The sequence below is a fragment of the Megalopta genalis genome, chromosome 7 (assembly GCF_051020955.1).
Source record: "Megalopta genalis isolate 19385.01 chromosome 7, iyMegGena1_principal, whole genome shotgun sequence".
NCBI classification, from domain to species: Eukaryota; Metazoa; Arthropoda; class Insecta; order Hymenoptera; family Halictidae; genus Megalopta; species Megalopta genalis.
The window spans coordinates 18,369,996-18,380,140 of NC_135019.1; positions in this window are offsets into that span (position 1 = coordinate 18,369,996).

Below are 10,145 nucleotides of genomic sequence, written 5' to 3' on the forward strand. Positions count from 1 at the left end.
AAATAAATACTCAATGTTATTACCTAGATTTTTTTATTTATTTTTTACGTAACCTGTGACTACATTACTATAAAAAACGATTTTTTAAAATTCAAAGCAAAAAATCATGCATTTAAGGGTTAAACCTACCTCCTAACGCAAAAACTACATACAGTTTTTTCGTAATAATTATTTATATTTCTTTATTCATTCGTTTTATCTCGTTTCGGCCCTCTAAATATTCGAAACACATCTTCAAATTTAAGATTATATATTTCAATTTTCACTAAAATTGCGATATAAACGGCAGTACGCATGTCAAATATATTCATCGTGACAGAAAATTGTCATTCCTTCGTGACGAGTATACTCGTCAAAATAGCAAATGACTTGAATTTATTCGAAATGTTAGACCTAACTATATTACCAGAAAATTAGTTAACGACGTTTTGCAGAAGTTCGGTTGGATGGAATGGTAGAAAGAATTGAAAAATGGAGTTCTCTTTCTTACTTTTATTATCGTAATTTACAACAGAAATTTAAACAATGCATTTTGTAGATTTCAGTATCTTATTCTCATGCTAACAATTTCAGCGAACGATTAACGCAAAGTTAAGCCGCAGGCATTTAAAGTTGTTAAAATCTTCTTTCTTACAATTATTGACCGAAAATCATGAGAAATTACATTTTTGTAGTTTGTAACTAAACTGCGGATCTTTATGTAAATTCTTATTTTTACGAATTCTTTTACAAAAATCTCAAGAATAAAAGGATTTGTTATGTCAACTAGAAAATTCATTATACTGAACGTAAAATAATAATGCAATTATGCAATCTGGGTTTTTTCGGACCCAGAGCTCGAGGCCTTATTTCACCGTTTGACACTTGATGTCGTCTACCATTTATTTAAAAAAAAAAGAAAGCACGGTAAGATAATAGTAATAATAATAGTAATAATAATGATGATAATAACAATAATATTTTAGTTCAAAATGTTTGTATACATAAGGACCCAATCATGGGGCTTCGCGCTAACATTCAAGGGTTAAAAAACAATTCCAAGCAAGATGATACACTACAATAATCCAAATTGTTTTGATGTATTATTGTCGAAGCTGTTTAGGCTTTTGAACAATATCTTATGAAATTCTCAACTGTTGATTTTTTGCTGTAAAAGGGACTATTAAAAAATTCTCGGTATATGAAGTACCGTCGCTGCCGAAAGTATGTTGACACCCTTTCAAATGGAGTTACATATTTTCTGAAAATTGAACCAAATGTCTTGAATTTTTTTGAAATTTTTGACCGTCTAGTTTACTAGACAATCAGTACAAAAATTGTATAATTTTATCATCTTTAGTAAAGAATTGGAAAATTATGTTTTTTTTAATGTTTTTTTAATGAAAATTTAAAAGAAAATTATCGAGCTTTGTTTACGTACAGCGTAGTCATTCAAAAGCTTATTTAACAGACCTCTGGTTAATGGATTGTTAAATCTCAAGACTTCTTAAGTCTCTCAGACTTCATGTTTATTGGTGATACATGTTTTCATTATTCGTTGGAAAGACGGAGTTTTGAAAGAACAATAAAGAACTCTGAAAATGTGGAGATATTGAACTGTGTTGAGATATTATGTATTTATGACAATAATGAATAGATAAAATACAAAAGAACTATACAGATGAAAAGAATGTAGGCGCATTGATGTATCTGTGATGGCAAGGAAGAACGCCGTATTACGTACAGTGGCTTGCAAAAGTATTCGTCCACCTTTTAAAACACTGTAACATTCTTAAAATTGGATTGAAAGACTTGAATTTTTTTCAGATGATAGAGAAACTAGTTTACTAGATAATGACTAAAATATCGTTTTTCAATTTTGTTATTACTTCGAATGACAAAAGAAAATAAAAGACTCTTGTTTTCTAACTTTTCTATTTGAGTCTGTAACGATAATTTAAAAAATGCCTTTCGTAGATCTCGGTAACTCATGCGCATGCTGAAGATTGTATCGAAATCAGTTGACATTGTTACGCGTTACAACAAATTAAAGATCGCGAAAATCGCATTTTTGTCCCGATTTATGACACTTTTGACTAAAGACTGTAAGAAATTTGCAGTTTTTTAAATCTTTCGACCAACCGATTTCGTCCAAATTTTCAGTACGTATATAAGTCTCCGAGGTCTGCGAAAGGCATCTTTTAAATTATCGTTACTCGAATAAAACAGTTAAAAAAACGAGAGTTTTTTATTTTTTTTTGTCATTCGAAGCAGTAGCAAAATTAAAAATAAAACATTTCAGTCCATTGTCTTCAGTTCTATCATCCAAATTCAAGTCGTTCAGTTCAATTTTAAAAAAGTCACAGTGTTTCAACAGACGGACAAATACTTTCACGGGCCGCTGTATGTTTTTACTTTCGAGATCTTGCCACGGAAACTTTTGACCACAAATTCTCTGTATTAGTAGCGTTTTAAATTGCATTATTTTTTCGAGTCTATCCAATATCTTTTCGTAATTTTTTTCCTGATAAATACATACATAAATCCTATACCCTGCAGCTCGATTAATGCATAAGCTTGAATTTTGTTACGACCGTGATATCCGCCGTTTTTCCTTATAGCCACAGATATTACCATAAGCTTGATTAGATTACTTAAAGGAAGAAACAAATCGTGGCCGTGGTATATTGTCAAGCAAGATTAGTTCCACGTTTGATGTATCAAGTGGCCGAAGAACTTACACGAGACAACGAAACTCTTTTATTTTATGGAAACAAGTTGCACGAACAATGCATCCTTATTTATTGTTGTCGACTGTTGAGGTCCATCGCGGGTCAAACGCGAAACAAGATAATCCCGCCATTCCTAATTAAGTTAAAATTCTCCGGGTCACCGTGCAGAGCTAGGAGTTATTAAGTAACGCAATATGTACTCCTGCGTCAAAGAAATCATCGAAGTGTTTATTCGAAACTCAAACCAATTACGTGCCCGAGGAAACAAGCGTAAGACGATTTTCAGCATATTCCTTGGAATGCCAGTTATTTATATTCGGCTGCATTTTGAAGAAAGTATTCAGGCCAATGTCGTGCAGACATGAACCTCGATATTCTATTTTTATGGGGAACCCTGGGCCGTGATATCGAAATATTTCACGAACCGTGGATCGATGAACCGAAACCATAAGATCGTTTTCTAAACGAAAAATTGTTTAAACGGTGCGACTAAACTGTAATCTGATTAATTAACATTCGGACGATGGGGCTCAAGTCCATTTCGACACAGTGTTGAAATATATTGAAAAAAGTTGATGAACGAGATTTTAAATGATCCGAGGCGTACGCAGTAATATTTTTGTCAGAAAGGTTCGTTGTTCAACTATAAACAGAATTTCTTACTGAACGGAAAAATGCAGTTTTCCAAGTGAAACAAAATCATCTAAAACGCGAATCGAATTCAGCAAAATGATTTTAATCGTTATATTTTCCTCCACACAAATACATTAAATTAATTTGTGATTATTTTATGTTATTTGCTCGTGTAAATGGAAATCCAAAAGGTCTTGAATACATTAGAAGAGAATAAGTATAAATAACAGTTATGAAGCATGGTAATGTTTTGATATTTAATAGTTTGATATTATAATATGTATATCAACAGAATTGTTGTGCAATTGAATTACAACTTTTGCTAATTTTCGCAGGTTATCGAAATACAAATATTTTCTTTTGTACAAGATGGCTTTCCAAGAAGTGACGTAAAAAATTTCGTAAAAAGCGGTATTACTCTAAACAAACATGTATAAAATATGCGCAGACATATTAACATATAATTAAAATACATGTGAAACGCACGTGTAAATACAAATATTTAAATAAGGATCTTAATTTTATGGAGTCGTATTCTGATTCGTATCTTTTGCTATATTATAGTACTATATTTACACACCTATATCCTAATTATATTATTTAATACTATGTAGACATATCGTACATATACGATTATAGTATATATTATATATTATAATATAGTATATAATATATATAATATAATATAATATAATATAATATAATATAATATAATATAATATAATATAATATAATATAATATAATATAATATAATATAATATAATATAATATAATATAATATAATATAATATAATATAATATAATATAATATAATATAATATAAGATAATATAATATAATATAATATAATATAATATAATATAATATAATATAATATAATATGACACATATGTAGTGAATTAAGATCATTTCGTACATGCTTGTATCCATGTGAATATAATTGTAATGTTTATTACATTATATACACAATATATATGTACGAAATGATCTTAATTCACTACTTTCAGTATTATACACATTTAACTATATTCTTTATTACTAGATCGCAGATCTTTATGCAAAATAAAAACTTTCTGTATCTGATGCATACGATAGGAGCACCTTAGAAGTTGCATTCTCTCTGTGATAATTTTAGTTGGTATATTTTTTTACCCTTTTACTGTTTCAAGCTACGCATACTTATCTTCCTTGTAAATGCATAAAATCCGCAGTCCATTTGTTACTATAAATTTACACACAATACAATATACACAGAAATATAAATATGCAATTATAACACATGTCTATTCGGGTAGAGGAAAACATAACGAGAAAAACCACGTTGCTCAGCTAGAATCATGTTTTCGACTAGTGAGTGCGTGACAATCTGATTCAGTTCAATGTCGACTGCTAACATTATTCGCAGTTGTTCTAAGAAAACTATGTCCAGTTCGAGACCGGGATAGTACCTCGTTCTGCGAACTAATTTGATTACTATTCGCGTACCAGGAACTTTGGACGATGAAGCATCCACCAACGCAAACACACGGTTCCTTAGAAAACCGCGGTTTGAGTGCCGCTGATCTACTAGGTTAAAATACATTTTCCATTTTTACTGATCGCCGAAAGAACTTCCAACGAACTCCGTGGAAATGACATGCAGAGCTTTTGTCAGAAAAGCATAAGTATATACGTATACACTTATCGTTCACGGTCATCCGACAATGACCCGAGTTCGTGAATGCTACGCGAGCTGGTCTTGCTTTTCTTTTTTCTCTCCGTTTCGCAGTCACGGCTTTCTCGGTTCCGGATAGACGAGCGATCATTCGTCGAACTTCATCGATACGGAAAATCTGAAGTCGAAAGTTTTCGATGATTAATGAAACCGGGTTCGCGCGAGATTCCCATTGAAATGGCAGACGTGACGGTGAGCCTTGAAAACGGATGAAAGTGTATTTACGTACAGGTTGCTTTAACGTTGCGCGCACAACTCGCGATATTCTGGCCACCGGATGAATAACGCGTCGTACTCAATTAGGCCTATTAACGGGATTTCCGATGACTTTGCGGGATCGAAGGGAGATTAAAAACGTTGCCTTAACAATGACACTGAAAGAAGTTGCGTCGAATGACGAGCAAAATTGCTATTACGAATGAATGAACGAACCGCGGATGCAACGGTATATTAATTTCGAGTGTGAAACGTTGGTCTATCCGCGTTATTCGATCGCCAGATTTTATTTTTAGAGAATTTGTAGGTATTTCTTGCGGGGATGTTCGAGCTCGGTATTTATTACTAATACAAATGTACGCGGTGTCGCAAGTTTGACGCGTCTATTTAAAAAGAAATTGTGTAATTTTTAAGCAACAGCACGTGAAATCTTTTTTTATTACAATAATTTACGAGACGATGAACTTCTCTGCCGCCGAAAATATATTTTTATTTCGTAACTGGGGGATCTCACGGGGGATCAACACTCCTAAACCAAGAGAATGGATCGAAGCAAAAAATTGAACACAAAATTGATAAATTACGAGCTTACAAAATGGATGCGTCAATCTTGCGCCACCCGGTGATAAATGCCGTCTACGAGGTTTTAGGGAAATCCTAATTCGTTTGTGATTCGAACCGAGGTTTTCGTCGTTTTCCTCTTCGAATCGATCGAAACAGAAAATAACTGTTCGGTAATTTTTATGTAACTGTTGTCTGCAGGACTCTTCCTGCTTTACGCGATCATTAGATTGTTATTGCTCGTTGTATTGCGCAAGGTGTCGCATAAAATCGATTGGCTCGAAACCTGCGGAACAATATTTCGTTTGTTGTTTGCGTCAAGATCTATTCTAAGAGCCTTGCGAGTTTCGTTGATTGTGAGTTAGCATTGTGTAAGATCATCATCCGAGATCAACTGCTACGTGATCTAAGATTAGTGAGTCAATTATTCTAATTAATAGTACGACCACCATCGAATTAATGTCGATTACCAGCCGCCGTGACATTTCACCTTAGAACGGTGCTAATGAATCGCGTCGTCGCTGCCAATTCAGGGCAACGAAGCTTCACAAGCTTGCTACGTTTCTTTTTAGATTGTAATTTTCCCTTAATCCTCGAGCGGCGGACTTTTCTGATAAATTATAACTGGGTATACATACTTGCGATCATTCATCTTTTTATTTGTCGATCTTTTTCAACATATTTTTTATGTTATTCCTTCTAGATACATTAGATTTTCTACAGGCTTTGACGGAACATGCGAGGATTGAAATTAATTGTAAGAAGCTTGACTATTCGGACATCAATTTTTTCAGTCTGGGTCCGAATGGACCCTGAGTAAACTGTTCGAATGTTAAACACAAAAATTATAACTGTTATAATCTCTATTGATTAAAATGGTTTTAGTTGTAAATAACAATAGTATGCCACGCAAAATTGTTTTCGTTGTTCGTAATCATTATTGTTTAATCATTTTTTGTTCAGGTTAGTTATTAGAGTTATTGTTGAGAGAAACTCTTATTCCGGTTGCTTATGGCAGTTGTCGACGAGGAAAATTTATTTCTATCCCTTGTTATAGTTATCAAAATAAAAAATTCTATTTTTATCAGTCAAATTAGTTATAGATGAGAGAAACTGTACTTTGATCACATATTATACAAGGTGTTTCATAAATGCATGTCAATATTTTAGGGAGTACAGGTACATACCAAAACAAGTCAAAAATGTCATAGAGACATAATAAAAAGTTATCTCAGGAACCCCTCATTTCGTTTACTCTCCCACTCGAATCAGTCGGAGTGAAAATCTTGAGAAAATCCAATGTGTTGGCGTAAGATTGGCTCTAGGATATATGTAGAAACAGTACTCTTACTAATAATCTCATATCCCAATCTAAATTACAGTTTATAAAAAGAACGTACGTGATTTCTGTGTAACAATTACCTAAGCAAAATTTATTCCAATAACGAGCTCCTAGTCCACAAAACCATCTCTCAGCTAATGAAAATTACGACGAATCAATGCAGACCATGGAAATTTAGTAAACGACTACTAATTCAATAGTTTGAAAATTCCAATAATACTATTAATCTTATCTTTTCCTTTGCATGTTAGAATATTTACAAACATTCTTAATCGGCTCTAATGCATGATGTTCAAACCAGTCTTCGACTCGAGCAACTTATAAAGAAGAAAGAAGCAATTGCTATATATATATACAGTAGGCAGTTTCTATGTGTAAGGGTTTATAGTGACGATCAAGAAGTGTCCACACACCTTTTAAAACGGTACAATTTCTTAAAAACTGGTTTAAATGACCTGAATTTTTTTATAAGTTACAAAGGTACAATCACTAAAATACTTTCTTTTTTAATTTTGCTATTACAGCAAATTCTCTCAAATTGTCCCTCCGCTTGTAAACAAAAATGGACAATTTGGGAAGAGAAGATACGATTATTCGAGCACTGCGGCTTGTTTTTTTGGTTGTTGACAGTCGGCAAAAATTTTCAGCATGTATACAATATGTCATCTAATGCATTTTTTAAATTTTCACTATAGGCTTAGATAAAAAGGTGGAAAAACGGAAGTTCTTTTGACATCTTTTTTATTCCAAGTAATAGCAAAATTAAAAAGAAAGTACTTTAGTTATTGTACCATGACCTGGTCTCTATAACATTCATAACAAAATTGACGTTATTTGGACCAGTTATTAAAAAAATTATACCGTTTTAAAAAGTGTGTGTATGTGAACACTTTTGCTCGTCACTTGTATACATTTCAATACAGTCTCTATTGTATTCGCCTCCCTTGTCCGAACATTTATTTTTACAATAGCCTACATTATTTAAAAAAACACTGTATTATTTAGATACATTATTACTTAGTAGAGAACTTGAATGAAATTTTTAGATAAGAGAATGTTTTGGTATTTGTTACAAAAATAAACCGTCGGATAAGAGTCCAATAAGCACTGGATGTCTTAAAGACGTTCATTTTACACCTATTTTAGATCTGAACGTCGTAAGCCCTTTAAAACGTCTTAAAGACGTCTCCAAACGGACGTTTTATCTTCTTAGTGTTTTTATTGTTCTTATTCTTATTGTTCTTATTATGCACATTCTCCTCGTAACGCATTCTTACATTCTTTTTGTTTTTAGTACCAATACATGTCTATCGCTAATTTATTAAGAGTTATTTTCTTAATACCCGCTCCTACATGTATTCTCTATTCTTACAATTTCTCCTACAAATGATGTGCGAACAGTCTACGAACGGTCTGCGGACAGTCTACTTTTAGACGTCTTAAAGACGTCTTGATTTGTAACACAGGACGGTTGCTAGACCGCTCGTTAGCCGTCTTTAAGACGTCCCGGATGTTCTACACCAGACGTCTTTAAGACGTTTTAAAGATGTCTTTGTGCTATGTGAGAGAGTTTCTACTGTAACTAGAAACATAAGTACAGGCGCATCAGTATACACACAGCTGAATGTGTTGCTCTCAACGATGCTGTCGATGTCGCTTCAAGCAATCCTAACCAAATGTTTATAATCTTCTCTGATTCTCTAAGTTGCTTCACATCCTTCAATCATCATTCGAACAATATAAAAATCAACCCTTTCATGCTTGAAATAAGAAACAAACTCAATAATTATTATAAGACCAATTGAAATGAGGAAAGAGTTGAGTTTAATTGGATTCCTGTTCTTGCAGGGATTCGTGGGAATGAGATTGCTGATGTATTGACTAAAGATGTTACAAATATAGCTTCGACAAACTTTCTTACAATTCCTTTTACGGATCTTAGGGAGGCTTACAAACGAGCTTGTGGTCGGAAAAGGTTCGTATAAAGGGATGAACTATTTTGAACAGTTTTACGAAAAAGAGAATAGGCCATGCTTGTTTTGTAATAAAAATTTACCTCGAGAAATTGCTATCGCAGTCGACAGAATTAGGACCGGGCATTACAGTTTTGCCTTTTCATTTGCGAAAATTAAAGTTGCAGACGGTCCCAAAAGTACGCGCAGTTAGAATAGACAAGATATTGATCATATCCTGTGGCAGTGTTTCATTTATGACACATAAAGGTTGTACATTCCACAATTACTATTGCGGTTACAGATATGTTTTCTTCCACCATTATGGAATTTGATACTCGCGAAGCTCACTATTGTGATTTGTCCGATTTTATATTCTTTCCTAAAAGAACTCCGACTAAAAATATAATTAGTAGACTGCGGATTTTTATGCAAAATAAAAATTGTCTCCGTTAATTGCAAGAAACGGTGGTCACATAGAAACAAGATAAGTATAAAATATCGATGATCCTAAATTCTTTTAATCTTTTCACTGTTTCCAATTATATCTAGCCAGTTTTGTGATAAATGTATATAAAATCCGCAGTCTAATAATTAGTAGTATAAAACTTAACGATAAGTACAATAGTAAATAATAATAAATATAAAATAAATGTAAAATAAATATAAGATAAATATAATAGTAAATAACAATAGCAAAAATATATAATAAGATTGTAGCGACTACACTTTACGTATATGTATGTATTTGGATTTGCAGAATAGCCTTAGGTGTTTTCGACGAGTATACTCGTCGAAAACAGCTAACCGGTTAATTTAAGAAGAATTATTTTGCATTAATAACGTTCCGTATTGTGGAGTAAAGTGTGTATTCGTTATAAATTGTTTCAATCCCACAACACTAACGAATTTATTTTCGCAGCAGCGTATATGTACAAATTAGCGTAATATCGTTTCTTCTTATTGGCTCGTTTCATAGCGCAACAAATGGGCTGTTTTGATGTGGGTGTAGCTTG